Raw genomic sequence first — 17291 nt, forward strand, 5'->3', positions numbered from 1 at the left:
GGGTGCCCCTAAAAACTAGATTTAGGGGCATTACAGGTAGGTTAAAGGCAGGGACCAATGGGTTCCTTCCCTGGGGTGGGTACACCCCCTATTATGCCATCCTCCAGTGGGAGGGTGGCATGAGCCTGTCCCTCGTTGGCTGAGTCCCCCCATTTGCAAGATGGAGGAGACAGAGTTGTGCTTCAACTTGCCTCCCCGACCTGAGGGGTGGAGTTGGCAGAGATAAAGAGAGAGAGATAAAGAGAGAGAGATAAAGAGAGGGAGAGAGAGAGAGAGAGAGAGAGAGAGATATATATATATATATATAGAGAGAGAGAGAGAGAGATATAGAGAGAGAAGAGAAGAGAAGAGAAGAGAAGAGAAGAGAAGAGAAGAGAAGAGAAGAGAAGAGAAGAGAAGAGGAGATGAGAGAGGAGAAGAGAGAGGAGAAGAGAGAGGAGAAGAGAGAGAGAGAGAGAGAGAGAGAGAGAGAGAGAGAGAGAGAGAGAGACTCTCTCTCCCCTCTAAGGGTGGCACGATAAGTGCCGCAGCTCTTAGAGGCCTCTTCTCTGGTCACAGTGCCCTGGGTACCTGTGGTACCATTTACCAGGGGTGACCTGTGGGCAGAGATGCCAATTGGGAGTAGGTTTGAATGCAGTTTTAGGGAAAGAACATAGGCCCTGGGTACCCGATTAGCAGGAGCCCAGGGCACACTCAGCCAAAGCACATCAGCAATTCAGCAAAAAGTGGGGGCATCCATGCAGAAAGAGGGCACTTTCTCCCAAGCCCCAATACATACAGTGTTTGAGGAGGCTAAGCAGCCATGCCTGCGGGAGTCCAGAAGTCTGTATCATCGTGTGGTTTCCCCCGCCCCTGTCAGTCAGGCGGCTACATTACTATGCTTCAGTTGCATATAGCGAGGGGCAATCAATGGCAGGTTGTGACTGCTAGGAGCTCACTAACCTGGCGCGGTCGCCACCCGTGCATACAAGGAGGGGTGGGGGTGAAGGTGCTCTGCATGTGCCGACCACTATGAATAAAAGAGTGTCACCGAACATGCAGTGTAGGGTAATGCGATAGGTAGTAGGGAATGGAGCCTGACTGCCTAAGGGTGCTAATCTCTGGGGAGCACATAGACTAGTGCCACAGTTGGTGGCTTTGCTCCACTTGGGAATGCCCACATACCCAGTGTTCAAAGGCACAGAGTGACGAGAGGGCAGTCGTGCACAAGGACTTCCTCCGCCGCACTACCTCTCGGCAAGGACGTTCAACATCCTGTGATTCTGGGCAAATCACTTAATCTCCCCGTGTCAAACAAAAATGAATGTGTCCTCATGTAACGCAACTGGTGCTCGTGTAAAGCACTCTGATACCCTTGGGTCAAGTTTGCAGTATATAAAACACTGTAAAATAATTGTAAAAAAATGTAAATCGTGTCAACTGTTAAGTTCTGCCAGAGGAGGGTTGAGTTGCCTGCTCATCATCCGTTCATGTCCCCTGGAAATCGTGTATGATGGACTCCCAATGTGCCGCAATAGGTTCCCTGCAAAGCCCCTCGGTGTCCTCTGTTCGCAGCGCCGCTCCCTCCGCTCTGACCTACACGACGAGTGACTGTCTCCAGGCTTTTAGGGCAGGGGGATTAGGCATCGTCCACCTCCTTGTGATCAGGCGTTTGGCCGTCAGCATGCCCAGGTCTAGGAAACAGGAGGTGACCTTCAGCTTTTTGCCTTTAGGGTAGAGATGAAGTAGGTATTCCTCCCATGTACATGTCAGGGCATGGCCAGTGTATGTTGCCAGGGTTTCGCTGACCAGCTTCCAGTAATTGCCCAGCGACGGGCAAGCTCAAAGCATGTGGAGGAGGTCAGCATCTAGGCGATGGCACCTGAGGCACTCAGAGTCCGTCCTGTTGTATATTATGTTTATTTTTGCTGGGGTGAGGTATGCTCTCAGAATCATGTAATATTGAATGAGTTTGAATCGACCGTTGCGGGACATAGGTGGGGCTGCTTAATATGTAAGACCACTCCCTGTCTTTAAAAGGGCGACCTCTGTCCAACTCTCATTGCTGCCTAAGTGGCACAAGTGACCCCTCCATGTAATGACTCAGCAAACCACTTAGTGAGGTGTCTACCCCTTCCCATGACATGTAAGTATTGGATGGTCAGATATGAAGGCATTTCTGTGGTTATGTCTCCCCATTGGTCTCTTCGGGCCACCGGGAGGGAGCGATGCAGTAAGTAGTGGCCATGGGGCAGGTCATTTAGTTCCTAGAGTGTGTGGTATGGAAACAGTGCACCGTTTTGTTATAAGTGTCCCAGCGTCTGCACTCCTGCTTCCAACCAGGTTGACAATTCTGCGGCAGATGCGACACCCCCTCCCCGGGTAGTGACCCGCAGCTACAGCGCTACTGCATAAGTTGGGACTGTGCGTGTGATGTATAGGCTTCTACGAAAGCATTGGTGTGCACTTTAAGGAGTTGTTGCTCGGGTGATCTGCGCTTAGCGCAAGAATGGAATAATCGAAGGATGTATCCCAGCGTCTGAGGTGGGTCATCAGTTGCAGTGTCATAGCTGCAGCACTGCTAGCCATCTTGCCACCAATTGCAGCTGCGAAGCTAGGTAGTATTGCTCCATGTTGGGGACTGCTAGTGCTTCTCTACTCGTTGTGAGCTAAAGCTTGGTGAGGGCTATTCTGCATCGGGAGTTATTCCAAAAGAACTCTCTCATTCGCTTGAACGTCCGGAAGTGGGAAAGTGTAATGTATAAAGGCAAATTAATAAAATAATATAGCATCCTGGGGAGTACTACCATTTTCAGTAAAGCTATCCGGCCTGCTACCGACAGAGGAAGTGTACAGCAGAAAGTCATCTGTGATCGCAGTGCAGAGATCGCCCTTCCCAGGTTGCCATCCAGGAGGTATTCTTTTCGGCAGGAAATCCTGGAACCTAGATAGCTAAAGGTGTTGGGCTGCCACCTAATATGCTTTCCGCTGATGGTAGGTGTCAGTTCTGGGTGTCCATGAGTGAAGGGGTAGAAGCAGGACTTGTTCAACTTTACCCGCAGGCCAGTGAGGTTCATAAACTCAGTTAGCGTTCGGGTTAGTCCAGGCAGTATCAGGCCACATCTGTGAGGTATACCAAGATGTTGTCTGCGTAGAGCGAGATCGTATGCGCGCCATCCCCCAGGGTAATTCCCCACTCCACCCCTTGCTCACGGAGTGCTGCCGCGAGTGGTTCTACTGCCAAGGCAAACAGAAGCGGAGATAGTGGGCATCCTTGATGGGTGCAGAGATGTGACAGCCAGCCTTCTGTGATATTTGATTTTTTTTTCCAAACATGATTGAACATTGTCAAAGCATTTTCTTAACAAAGAAACTACCTACAACATTTAACATATAAATACAGTGCTCAACAGAGTTAAACAAACATTATACGCAAAAAATGAAACAAACTAATTAAGATTAAAACAACAACCAGTTAATTTTAAACATAACAGCCTTATTTGCAAGTTGTTTCAAAACCATTGATTTATAGGATTGTCTAGGCTGAGACCTACTGGGAACAGATTTTAAGGTCTATGAGGGCAAATAATCTTCTCACAAATGGCTCCACATAGATAAGTTTTATTCTATTATTATCCGAGGAGGAATAAACGCTGACACGTTTCGATCCCCTTAAATAAGTTGTCAGGGTTCTCTTCAGGGCGTGTGACTGGATGACATCTGGAAAAAAGGGTTCCAGAAATATTAAATTAATACCTCTGTTGTGTGATGAAGTTCTTGCTACAATTTACCATGTTATAAGTGGAGTACCTGTATGATTTCATAGTGAAATCAAATTTCTTTTGTGGATCTGGAGTTTAAAAGTGTGTTGGTAGACTGCAGATCTGGCTCGCTTATTCTGCAATATAAAGGTAGAGACCGGCTTTTAGAGCTCTGAATTGTCATTTTTAGATTGTGAATGAGTATCGGCAAAAAAATTATCGCTCGACTTACTTCAGATGCTTTCTACCTGTATTTATTTGTCCAGCGCAGTGGACCGTGACTGCTTAGTAATTTCATGTCGTTGTCAAATTGTACTCCAAGCCATGAAACTTTTGTGCAGCGCTACACCATCCTGAAACAGTAAATGACTGCACTGTATAGGCACATCTTATGCGCTTTTATAGATATGTTTGTTGAAGGCTGGAATAAAGTTTAGGGGCGTGAAGAACAAGTTACTTAACTTCGGTAATGATATATCTGTAAAAAACATTAGTTAGTTAGATTCCTCACCTTAGAATACCCCCAGGCGTCAGGCTGGATCCGGAAAGATTTTTCGTCAGCAATACCCTTGTGCGTCGCTAGGCGTCGTCTGCGGCTCCGCGTCCGTCATCGGCGTCGTGCGCAGGGATGACGTCGGAGTACTTAGACGCCGCCCTCGCGCGCTGACGTCAGTTCTTGTACATAGCTTTCCACGCCAGGAACGCAGAGCCATGCAAGAGACCGACACTGGTGCCAAAAAATTCTAGGGCCCTGAAAGGGATAACCTCAACCTTAGATATCGGTTCGCAGATCGGGGAGGAGGGGTGGGTCGGTGATGAATCTAGCTAACTAATGTTTCTTACAGATATATCCTTACCGAAGGTAAGTAACTTGTTCATCTGAAAGAAACACGTTAGTTAGATTCCTCACCTTAGAATAGATACCCCAGCAATACCAACCCCGGTGGTGGGTCTGCGAACCAAGATCACACCAGAAAGTCCTGGAGAACCGAACGGCCAAAGAAGCCGCCTCTCCGGACTTGGCTGTCCAGGCAATAATGTTTGGCAAACATGTGCAGCGAGGCCCACGTTGCCGCCTGACAGATGTCCTGCAAGGGGACTCCCCTGCCCAGGGCAGTTGTCGCCCCTGTGGCCCGAGTGGAATGGGCCCTCAGCAGTACAGGAGGTTCCTTTTTAGCCAAGGAGTAACAAGCTTTGATACACAAAACGACCCACCGTGAGATGGTCCGCTTGTGCACCGCTCGTCCCTTCTTAGCTCCCACGTAACCAAGAAAGAGCTGGTCGTCCACCCGGAACTGCTTGGTGCGGTCCAAATAAAAGGACAGCGCCCGTTTTGGGTCCAGACGGTGGAGCCTCTCTTCCTCTTTTGAAGGATGCGGAAAGAAGGTAGGCAACGTAACAGACTGCCCGATGTGAAAGGCAGTTACCACCTTAGGGAGAAAGGAAGGACGAGTCCCAAGAACAACTTTGTCCGGATGGACAGAAAGAAAGGGAGGTTTAGAAGAGAGCCTGGAGCTCACTCACCCTTCTAGCAGAGGTGATGGCTACTAGGAAAGCAGTCTTAAGCGTCAGAATTATGAAGTGGCTCAAAGGGAGCGCACATCAGAAACGTCAAGACCAGATTCAAATCCCACTGAGGCATTACGAAAGGGACAAGAGGAAACATGTGAGTAATGCCCTTAAGGAAGCGAGAAACAGGGGATTTGAAAAGAGAAGGCTGATCAGGGTGCCGCAAGAAAGCAGAAATAGCAGAAAGATAACCTTTTAGGGTGCCCAGAACAGAGCCCTGCTGGGCCAAAGAAAGAAGAAAGAAAAGAACCCCAGAAAGAGGGGCGGAAAGGGGATCCACAGCCTTTGCTGTGCACCATGCCACAAATTTGTTACACCTGCAGGCGTATACCGATTTTGTGGAGGGACGCCCGGCTGCCAGAATCACATCAGACTTCAGGAGGCAAGTAAAATGGCAGCAACTGCCAGCGCTCAATCTCCACGCATGGAGGTGGAGGCTGGACAGGTTCGGGTGGAGGACTGTCCCCTGCTGCTGCGACAGAAGGTCCTCCTAAAGAGGCAGTCGGATCGGGGGATCGATCGACAGACTGAGTAGCTCAAGATACCAGAATCTTCGTGCCCAGTCCGGAGCCACCAAGATGACTTGGGCCCGGTTGCGCTTGATCTTCTTCAGCACTCTGGGCAGAAGTGAAATAGGCGGAAAGGCGTACAACAGACCGCAACTCCACTTGCGACGAAAGGCGTTCCCGAGCGAGTGCCGCATTGGAAACTCAAACGCGCAGAACTGCTGACATTGCACGTTCTCTTCGGTGGCGAATAGATCTAACCAAGGATCTCCACACTGCCAAAAGAGGCCTTGCGCCACGTCCGAATTTAGACGCCATTCGTGATCCATCATGCACCGGCGGCTGAGTTCGTCTGCTCTGGCGTTCAGAGAGCCCGCCAGGTGTTGAACCACCAGGGTGATGCCCTGATGTTCCAGCCATGTCCGGAGGCACAGAGCCTCCTGACAAAGGGTCCACGACCCCACCCCGCCCTGTTTGTTGCAATACCACATGGCGGTGGTGTTGTCCGTGAACACCTGCACCACACTTCCCCGGACAGAGTGAAGGAATGCCTTCAGTGCAAGCCGGATCGCCCGCAGCTCCAGAAGGTTGATATGGAACCGGGACTCCGCCGGAGACCAGAGGCCTCTGATCTCCGCCTCTCCCATGTGGCCTCCCCATCCTAGGAGAGACGCATCCGTCACCACTACATGCTCCGGTTGGGGTAGGGAGAGGGATCTGCCACTGACCAAATTGCGGTCCGTGAGCCACCACTGCAACTGATTCGCAGTGCCCTCCGAGATCAGGACGTGGTCGGACAGGTTGCCCCGATGCTGGGCCCACTGAAACTTCAGGTCCCACTGCAAAGCCCTCATTCGCCACCTGGTGTGATGCACTAACAGAATGCAGGAGGCCATCAGACCCAGAAGCCGCAGCACCAACCTGACCGAAACCCGGGATAGAGGCCGAAAGATGGGAATCAGAGCCTGAATATCCCAGACCCGCTGTTCCGGAGGAAAGACCCGGAACTGCGCCGAGTCCAGAACCGCTCCAATGAAGAGGAGCCGCTGGGAGGGAATCAGATGCGACCTCGGCGCGTTGATGGAGAACTCCAGCGAATGCAAGAGGTCTGCCATAGTCTGGAGGTGGGAGACAACTGCCTGGGGCGAGCCGGCCTTCAACAACCAGACGTCGAGATAGGGGAAGACTGAATGCTACCATCCAGTGTCCAGGGCAGTCAGAACCTGAGCTACAGTGAGCATCTTTAACTTCTCCTTGCGGAGGAAGGCGTTGACGCTCCTGAGGTCCAAGATAGGGCGTAGGCCCCCTTTGCCCTTCTTGGGAACCAGAAAGTAGTGGGAATAACAACCACGACCTACTTCTGGACCAGGAACACGCTAGATGGCCCCCTTGGCCAAGAGGGCCGTAACTTCCTCCTGTAGAGGTTTCAAGTGATACCCCGATATGCGGTGGTACTGCGGTGGCATGGCTGGAGGGGTCGCCTCGAAGGGGAGGGTGTAGCCCCTTCGGACGATTTGCAGCACCCACCTGTCCGATGTGATGGAACACCAGTGGAGCAGGTGATGGCGAACTCTGCCTCCCACTGGCGTGGAATGGGCCTGAAAGCACGGACTAGGAGGGCTTTGAGGCGGATGCTGCCGGTGTTGATGTGGACGGACCAGCACGTTGTCCCCCTGTACCGCCTCGGCGGAATCCACGTCCGCGACCGCATAGAGGTTGGCTCTGCGGTCTGTGGCTAGGCGGACGTGAGGGGGCGCCCCTTCCTTGGCCACGAAAGGGGCGAAAAGCGGAAGTTTAAGGGCGCAGGGCCGAGAGGCCCAAGGACTTGGCCATAGCCCGGGAGTCCATCGCACTGTCCGCCTTGTCGCCAAAAAGGCGACTGCCATCGAAGGGCATGTCCATGAGGGTGCTCTGGACATCCCCTGAGAAGCTCGTGGACCGCAGCCTGGGGTGGCGGCAGAGCGCCACTGTGGTCGACATTGCCCTACCCAGCGAGTCCATAGTGTCCAATCCACATATGATAGCGTGCCGTGCTGCATCCCGCCCCTCAGCAAGAGCCTGGGCGAGCCGTGTCCGGGCCTCCTCCAGACACTGGGGCAGCACGTCCTCCACCGTATCCCACAGGGAGTGGGAGTAACGGTCCAAGAGACAAGCGGTGTTAATAGACCGCAATCCCAAACTAAGGGAGGAGAACAGCTTCTTACCAAACTGTTCTAGCCTCTTGGATTCCCGATCCGGGGGAGCGGACGGGAGGGAGGTCTGGGAAGTAGAGGCCTGGATAACCAGGCTCTGGGGCGTGGGGTGTTGGGACAGAAAACTGGGGTCACCCGGTGCAGGGCGGTGGCGCCGGGCCATGTTCCGGTACACACGAGGAACTGTGGAGGGCTTGGACCAGGTGCCCTTCAGAACGTCAATGAGTGCCTCATTGAACTGCAGCAGAGGCTTCGAGGAGCTTGCTGACGGTTGAAGCACTTGTGTGAGGAGGTTCGTCCTCACGGCCACAGCAGGCAACTCCAGCCCAAGGGCTTCGGCCGCCTTGCGCAGCACCACAGAAAATGCAGCACCTTCCTCCGAAGCCACTGTCGAAGCAGAGATGAAGCCAGTGTCAGGGGAGGTATCAAGGCCACTGGCATTCCCCAGCTCATCTGTCCAGTCCTGTGATAACTGGCCCTGTAGGGCCAGAGGGTCCTCAGACCCCTCCCAGTCGTCACAGTCATCCGATTCCTGGTAGACAGGGGGAATGATCGGAGCAGGGCGGAAGATGAAATTGCCACCCATCGGCGTCGGATGCGGCGCCAGGCGGTGCCGCTCCGACGCCGGGCACGCACCGGGACTGAACCGGGGAACGGCGTCGTCCTAAGGCGGCGCCGGAGGTGGTACCGGAGGTGGCGCCAGCCGGCTGAGATCCAGGCCTGGATCCCACAGGGACCTGTGGCGTCGGGACCGAAGACGGCGCCGGGACCGAAGACGGGGCCGGAGCTGCCGGCTCGCTAGGCCTCCCAGTCGAGCCCGCGGGGCACGAAGGCACGCCGGCAGGTGTCGACGGCGGAGGCAGGCTCCTCATGGCCGAGAGTAAGGCACTGTCCTCCGCCCGAGTCGCGTCGGTCCCAGGGACCGGCGGGTATGGGGACAGACGCGACTCATGCGGCTCCAACCGAGCCGCGTGGGTGGTACCACCTGAACCCTCAGCCGAGTCGCACGACCGGCGAGGGGAGTCCGAAGCGATGACGCCTCTTGGACTTCTTACTAAGCTTCGACTTACCCGAAGACTTGGAACCAGACGAGTGGTGGTGATGACTGCGGCTCCGCGACCGGTCCCTCGACCTCCTCCTCGACCGGGAGCAACGCGGAGCCGACTGCCGGAACTCCAGTAGCTTGCGGGACTGCTCCCGTCTAGCCTTTGAAGTCAGGGCTCGGCAGTCAAGGCACGAAGCGGAATCGTGGTCGGCCCCAAGGCAGTAAAGGCACTGGCGGTGGTGGTCCGTAACTGACAGTCGGCTACAGGAGTCACAGGGTTTGAAACCAGGCATCCTACCAGCACCAGAGTCGAGTCGACAGAATAGACCAAAAGAGTCAAGAAGTTTAGTCAAAAAATGACTAAAAGGGTATGCTCTTCCCAGATCGGCGCTGTCTGGCGCAGAAAAAAGAACTGACGTCAGCACGCGAGGGCAGCGTCTAAGTACTCTGACGACGTCATCCCAGCGCACGACGCCGTCGACGGACGCGGTGCCACAGACGACGCCTAGCGACACGCAAGGGTATTGCGGACGAAAAATCTTTCCAGATCCAGCCTGACGCCTGGGAATAGTCTAAGGTGAGGAATCTAACTAACGTGTTTCTTTCAGATATTGTCGCTCAACTTACTTCCAATGTTTTATTTTATTTATTCTAAAAATGTTATATAGCGCGAACATGACCATGAGGGTATGAGAGCGCTTTAACATAGGGGTTGTGGCAGACATAGGTTCATAGCTGTTGGGGGGAAAGCAAAGCAATATACAACAGAAACAAAAAGACAATGGCCATTGAACCAGGCCTTAGCGAATGTTGGGTAGTAGCAGAAACAGCAAAGCAAGATCGTTGGCAAGAGGAGAAAAACTGCTAGTTCAGCACAATGTTCATTAGTAGAGCCTTAACTTCTCTGTTGAAGGCAAATGTTGAGGGAAACAGTCCAGTTTCTATGGGTTTGGAGTTCCAGATTCTCCGGGCAATGCCAGAGAGTGTGTGATTGTAGGTTTTCCGTTTTTTTAATTTTTTCCGTTTAAACAGCAGTGTGCTGGTGCTCCCTGAGGGCCGGTTGCCGCCGGAGAGTTCGAGCTTATTTTTCAGGTAGAGTGGGGTATTAAAGTGTAGGGCTCTATGGGTCGTACAGGCAATTTTTAAGTGGATCCTGGTCTCAAAAGGAAGCCAGTTGAGCAATTTCAGGTCTGGAGAGATGTGGTTGGTTTTCTTGGAACCCGTGAAGAGTTTGGTCGCAGCATTCCGTGAAGCTCTGAGGGAGGCTAAGCTGAGTTTTGGTAGTATGCAAAAGGTAGCACTGCCGTTTTCTGGTCTAGAGATGACTAGTGCTTGCACCGCCGATTTAAAATCATCATGAGGAAGGTAGGGTTTGAGTTTTATTAGAATGCTCAGTTGGAAGATCGCTCCTTTGGTAGATGCTCTGAAGTGATCTTGCATGTTAAGGTTCTTATCTAGCACAATTCCCAGTGATATCGTGCAGTCAATGATGTATGGTGCAGTTGAGAGCGGTGAGGTTACTTGGGTATTCCACAACAGTGGGGGTTTGGGGGTTTGCTTAGTGGGTGAGATGAGGAGAAATTCCGTTAGGAGGGCGTTTAGTTTGAGATGGTTGGTGGTCAGCCAATTTAGGGTTTTGATTAGGGTTCTGTTGAGTGTACAGTTGGGTGTCGTCTGCATACATGTGGTATTGGATGTTGGGTGCTTTGAGTATTACAGTCAGTGGTTCAATGAAGAGGTTAAAGAAAGAGGGGGAGAGTGAGGCTCCTTGGGGGACACCCAGAGTGCAGGGACTGGAGTTGGATAGAGTTAGATTGGATTTGACTCTTTGCGTTCTGTTGTTAAGAGGCAAACCATTTAAGGACTGTGCCTGAGAGCCCCATCCTGCATTCTAAGAGGTTAAGTAGATTGTCTAGTTTGACAGTATCAAATGCAGATGAGAGATCAAGTAGTATCAGTGGGCAGGCTTCATTCAGGTCAAACAGCGTGAGAGCATCGTCCACTATATGGGTGATGGACGTTTCAGGGCTGTGGCCAGTGCGGAAGCCCGATTGGAATTGGTAGAGAAGTTGGAATTGCTCAATGTGTTTGCGCAGTTGTTCATGAACACATTTCTCCAGGAGTTTTGCAAGGGTAGGGATGTTTGTGATAGGTCGGTAGTTGTTCAGGTCATCAGGGTCCGCTGTGGGTTTTTTGAGAATAGGAAGCACAAGGCCAGCCTTCAGGCAGTCAGGGATCTCACCTTGAATAAGAGAGGCGTTGATGATCTTTGACAAGAGCGGGACTAGAGGTCCTATCATTTCTTTGAAGAAGTTTGGGGGCAGGGGATCATTGAGGTGATTAGAAGGTTTCAGGATCGAGAATATGTGGAGTATGGCAGTGTCATTGAGAGGTGTGAATTGACTCCAAGAGGCATGGTTTTTGGGAGATAGACAGGGCGGTGTGAGAGGGGTCGTGGGTATGGAGGAGTGAGGAGATGGTGAGAGTGCGATTAGAGCAGACTTAAGATCAGATTCGATCTTGCTCGCCTTTCCTAGGAAGAAGTCAGCAACAGCATCGCAGTTTGGGCGAGGCCAGGTGATGTGCGAAGATAAATTAGAGCTGTTATTGGATTGTGACATAATTAGCTCAAAAAGCCGTTTCAGGCGATTTTTGGCTTTGTCCAGTTAGGATTTGAAGAAGTTGTCTTTTGCGGTTCTGATGAGTTTGTTATATCTACATTTTTTTCGGCTTAGCGACTTCAGAAGAGCAGTGGATGGAGAGGATCTCCAGGTGCTTTCTGCTAATATCAAACTGCGTCTGTCAGCATTTAGGTTGTCATTGAACCAGAAGACGTGAGCGGTTGCTACTGAATTTCTTTCAGGTGTCCAGCACTCTCAACATGTGCTCGGTCGCAACAATGTTACGCATAACTGCAATTAAAGTGAACACGCAGTTAGTAGCACATTGTTTCAAGATCTGTTAGCTTAATTCCCTAGCCATTCTCAGCAGAGTTAGACTGACTTGCTTCCAAGGCCTCTTTCGGACGCGGTGTGTTTGATTCTCCTACACTTGCGTGAACCTGGGTTTCCGCTTCTAACGCCTATCTACTTTTCTATCCAGCTATGAATTCTGGGAATTAAAATTGTGGTTTAAGATTTTTCAGTGTGCAGTATTGTCAGTCTAAGCATTTTCTCAATTTACCGGTTTTCGATTAAGTCTATGGGGCACATTGCATCTTACAGAGGTGCTGTTTATTATCTTGAAGTAAACTGGATTTTCATTAAAGGAACCTTTCTTTGTTCCTTTTCAGCTATGCATTCTGGGAGTTGTGGTTTGGAAATCGATCTGTTTTGTTTCTGTGTAGTGTGAACAGTCTATAAATTGTCGCTGAAGGCAGACTGGTGTTTGTGAACATGGCGCATCTCTCAGTGTACAGTGTTCTCAGTCTTATGAATAGTGGTCGATGGCAGAAATCTTAAGTATTAGGGCACATATTATGGCATCCACATGTTGGAAAAGACGTGAATCTTGAATCCTGCGATGCTGCTATGACTTATGTCCTCCCTATTTCCGATATCTCGTTCAGGCCGTGGACTGTGCTTTTGAATTTGAGAATTAAATACGCTCCTTTCTTCAAGAGTGCAGCTTCAGTATCTCCTCCCCCTGGATGGGGTTTGTAGGAAATTGGGTTGCAGTAACCCCCCCACTTTTTTGCCACATTACTGATGCACTTTGGCTTGATGTGCCCTGGGTCCCTGCCAATCAGGTTCCCAGAACTTGTGTTCTTTCTCCAAAACTAACCCAATTGGCATCTCTAGCCACAGGTTAGCCCCTGGTAAAGGGCACCAAAGGTACCCAGGGCACTGTGACCAGGGAACACATCTAAGGGCTGCAGCACTTATTGTGCCACCCTTAGAGGCCCTGCACCATAACACACACACACAGTGCCTTTGCAGGCTGCATGTTTTGGTGCAGAACAAAGTGAAGAGTCTGAATGGCACACATCTCTGTGTGCCATGCCTACAACCCACTGCCCTGGCATAGATCCCTCACCCCTCTCGCTGAGTGCCATATACCAGTGGCGAGGGTACAGGTGCATGAGCCCTGTACCCCTACAGTGTCTAAGTCCATTCTTAAACATTGTAAGTGCAGTGCTGCCATTAAGAGTATATGGTGCTGGGAGTTTGTCATTATGAACTCCACATCACCATAATGGCTACACTGAAAACTGGGAAGTTTGGTATCAAACTTCTCAGCACATTAAACCCACACTGATGTCAGTGTGGAATTTAATGAAAAATGCACACAGAGGGCATCTTAGAGATGCCCCCTGAAAAACGACCAGCCTCTGGTGGGTTCCCTGACTGGTACACACCAGCCTGCCACCACGAGACATGTTTCTGGACATCTAGGGTGGGACCCTTCTCTCCCTGAGCCCAGAAACAAAGCCTTTCCTGGGCAGAAGTGTTCACACCTCCCCCAGGCCATGAAGAGCCATCTGTGGCAGGGGAGCTTCAGAGGCCTGGCATCCTTTGTAATGCGACCTCAGGCTCTCCTGCTATCAGGAGCAGGCCCCCTTCCAGTCTCCCCTTCATTTCGGCAGAAAGACAGGAGGGGAAAAACCAGCCAGCCCAGAAGATGTGCCCACCTCTGCCAACTCCACCCCTCAGGTGGGGGAGGCAAGGTGAAGCCCTCTCTTCATTGCCCGCCATCTTGCAGATGGCAGGCACTCCCCAATCAGGATTAGGGATTGTGCTCACTCCCCCAAGTGGGGTGAGCACACCGAAGGTGTAGTCACCCTAAGGTCAGTAGCACATTGGCTACTGACCTCGAGATCCCTAAAACGCCCTCTAAACACAGTATTTAGGGGGCAGCCCTGAAACAAAAAGGCAGATTCCCGCAACGGAAAAGGATGAAAGACGACGCCCAGAAGAGGAGACTGCAGACTGACTTGGCCCCTGCCCTACCTGTAAGTCTGCAGTTTCCAGAGATCCTGCGCCAAAATTCGACTTGTCCTACAGCCAGCGACCTCCAGAGCCCCTGGGAGGACGGACTGCCTTAAAAAAAGACCGGATCTCCTGTGAACAGCAAAGAAAGACTCCGAGCCTGCTGAGGGAAAAGAAACCCAACGCCTGGAACCACCACTACACCCATCGCCTACTGCCCGAGTTGGAGTGGCCCACCGGTCCCGGCGAGGTCCCCCAGCGTGTCAAAGTTCACCGTGGGTTGACCCCTCCAGGACTCCCCGACTTTGCCTGCAGGATAACATTGACTGTTTTTCTGGGAAAAGTTTCCAAGTGTGGAGTTGGAAAACCTAGAGAAATTCTTGAAAATTGTACTAACTAACCAAAACGATTTTGCTTACCTGTTTACAGGAAATGTCCCAGAGTAGTATCCAGGTATACTACTCTGAGTAAGAAAAGTAATCTAAAAAGTAACTTAACTGGTTCCTATACTGAAAAGCCCATTCAAGTTTATGTACTGTATTTACAAAGGATTGCATTTCTCTACAACCATACCGTAAGTCAAAACAAAGTGCATATGCAATTAGAATTCAAACTGTTTTACAAACTGCATTACTACTGTAAAGTATGTATTGCTTACTGTGCCAGGCTTGATTGGTTCTAGAAAATAAAATAACTAAAATAATATTTTCATACACATACAATTGGTCTGAAGTTAAGTCTTTGAGTGTGTGAATTCATTTGCTGACTAAGTGTGTACAACAAATGCTTAACACTGTGCTTAACATGGTGCCTTACTGCTCGACCACACTATCACAAATAGGGTGAGGTGCTATCTAACTTTACCTCTGCCTACCTTTTGGGTTCCACTGGACTCTGTGCACACTATACCTCACTTTGGTATAGTATATACAGCGCCAGTTTACTACAGGGTTTTATGACACAAAGTATTGTCCATTTGAAGACCCGTTCACTATGGTTCATTTCCACAAAATAACTGACCATGGGCGCAGAGACCACTTTTGTTTTGATCCATGAACGGTGCTGGACCAGCCTTTATCTAACTTCTTGGTTGGTTTTCCCTATGTTTAATTTTTGACATGGGGATACCACTGCATATATGACATTCCTTGTTTTACAATTTGAAAACTCTTTCAGGGTCCATTTGATGTTAAAGCGTAAAAATTCTAAGCCTTCAATTGTAGTGTCACAAACTGAACAGTTACCACACTGGTGGTGTCCAAGAATGGGTTTTAGGTGATAACATGTCTTTTTTCTTTGTGTTTGGGGTGATGTCAGCCCGTACTATTGTCTGGCACATGTTGGTATTCTTTTTTTATACCGAACAACTGTGGTTCGAACAGGCGTTCCATATTTTGTAGTAAATGTCAGTTCTGGAGTATAATACTGCAAAATGTATTAGTATAGGTTCCAAAAGTAGAGAGAGACACCAATTTGTCATCCTGTTGTTTTTCTTTCTTGGTAAGTAAACTTTCTCTTGGTATGTAGTAGGTTATTTTCATTACATGCTTGAGCAACCTTTTTGGGTACCCACGCTCTCTTAACTGGACTTGAAAAACTCCTGCATGTATGGCGTAATCTTCGCTTCGGGTACAATTTCTTCTGACCCTTAACAGTTGTCCGTATGGTAAATTGTTTCTCAGGCTGCGAGGGTGAAAACTCTTATAACGTAGAAGAGTATTTCTGTGAGAAAGTGCCATCTTTCTTGCATGGCATGCCCCCACTTTTGCTGAATTGCTGAATGTACTTTGACTGAGAGTGCCCTGGACTTCTGCCAATCAGGTGCCCAGGGCCTATATTCCTTCCCTAAAACCTAAAACCCAAATTGGCAAACCCTGGCCACATGTCAGCCCCTGGTAAATGGTACCCAGGGCCTTGTGACCAGGGAAGGCCTCTAAGGGCGGCAGCACTTATTGTGCCACCCTTAGAGGCCCAGTACCCTAACACAAACACACTGCCCTTGCAGGCTGAGTGTCTGGGCACAAGACAACACAAAGAGTCGACATGGCACACATACCTGTGTGCCATTGTGAGAAAGTGGCTCTGTATATACTGTTCCCAAATAGGTATAGTGTGTACAGAGTCCACAGTCCCCACAGGTTTGGCAGAGGCTAAAGTCAGATATAACCTTACTCTCTTAAGTGGTAGCTTGGTCGAGCAGTAAGGCAGTATCAGAGGTCAGCGTAAAGCATTTGTTGCACACAGTCAGCAAATGGTCTCACACACTCAATAACTGAACTCTAGGCCAATGGTTAATATAAAAAATATGTCTGTTTTATTTTAGAACCAACAATAGGTATTATAATATACTTTCTCACAATGAGATGCTTTAGTTAAATACTTTTGCAATATGCAATTGCCTTTTGTAGCTAGTAGTTACAGGTTGTTGCAATAGGCAACACAATTTCAAACACAATAGTACATTGAACTCAATGGAAGTTCTAAGTTATTTACAATAGATTACTTTCAGGATTACTTTTCTGACTCCAGGACTGAATCCTAGATTCAGTCCTGGGACAGTTCTTGGAAACAAGTGAGTAAAGTCGACTTAATTACGGTTGTGATTTTTAGGTAATATTTTGCTTTTTTTTTTTTTTTTTTAATATTTTTATTAGAAACATTGGGCATCACCAATTCGCATGATCTATACATAATTATCCTCTAGCAGCACCAGTACTTTTTTAAAACTTGTTAAATCAATACTTGTACATGACTCCAAGAACCATCCAAGCAACATTATAACATACCAGCCCCGCTACCTTCCATCCAGCACCCCTAATCTGACATTTGAACAGCTTCTGATCTTGGTGGTTCACAAATATACCCCCTGAATTTATTCCAATCTCCCCAGACTCTTGCCCATTTTTGGGGACAGCCCCGATGCACATATACCGCCCTTTCCGCTACCATGGCTTCATCCATGTCCCTACACCATTCCTGCAGCGTAGGTGACTCGTCCGACCCCCACCTCCTTGCAATGTTTCTTTTAGCAACCATGATTCCCAGTGTTACCCAGTCCTGCGCTGGGTGGGTTAGGTCAGTCAGCTCCCACATGTTTAATAAGCATCGTTTCGGTTTTGGAAGCACTGATTCTTCCACAGTTTGAGACATAGTCCTCATTATCTTGACCCAATATGCCCTAATCTTTGGACACTCCCATATCGTATGATAGAAGGTACCCTCCTCCCCACAATCCCGCAGACAAAATTGGTGTGCAGCCATCCCTATTTTAAAGAAGATCACTCTGGTGTAATACGTACGATGAAGTACTT

At 49.7% G+C, this 17291-nt stretch overlaps 1 protein-coding gene across 3 annotated transcripts in view; it reads right to left on the reverse strand.

Annotated features, from left to right (window-relative positions):
* The window catches only part of CHD1 (chromodomain helicase DNA binding protein 1), a 1484343-nt gene that overhangs the window by 1053574 nt on the left and 413478 nt on the right, over positions 1-17291 (reverse strand). The gene's annotated exons all lie outside the window — the stretch shown is intronic.

This window comes from Triturus cristatus, chromosome 2_1 (genome assembly GCF_964204655.1).
Source record: "Triturus cristatus chromosome 2_1, aTriCri1.1, whole genome shotgun sequence".
Classification (NCBI taxonomy): Eukaryota; Metazoa; Chordata; class Amphibia; order Caudata; family Salamandridae; genus Triturus; species Triturus cristatus.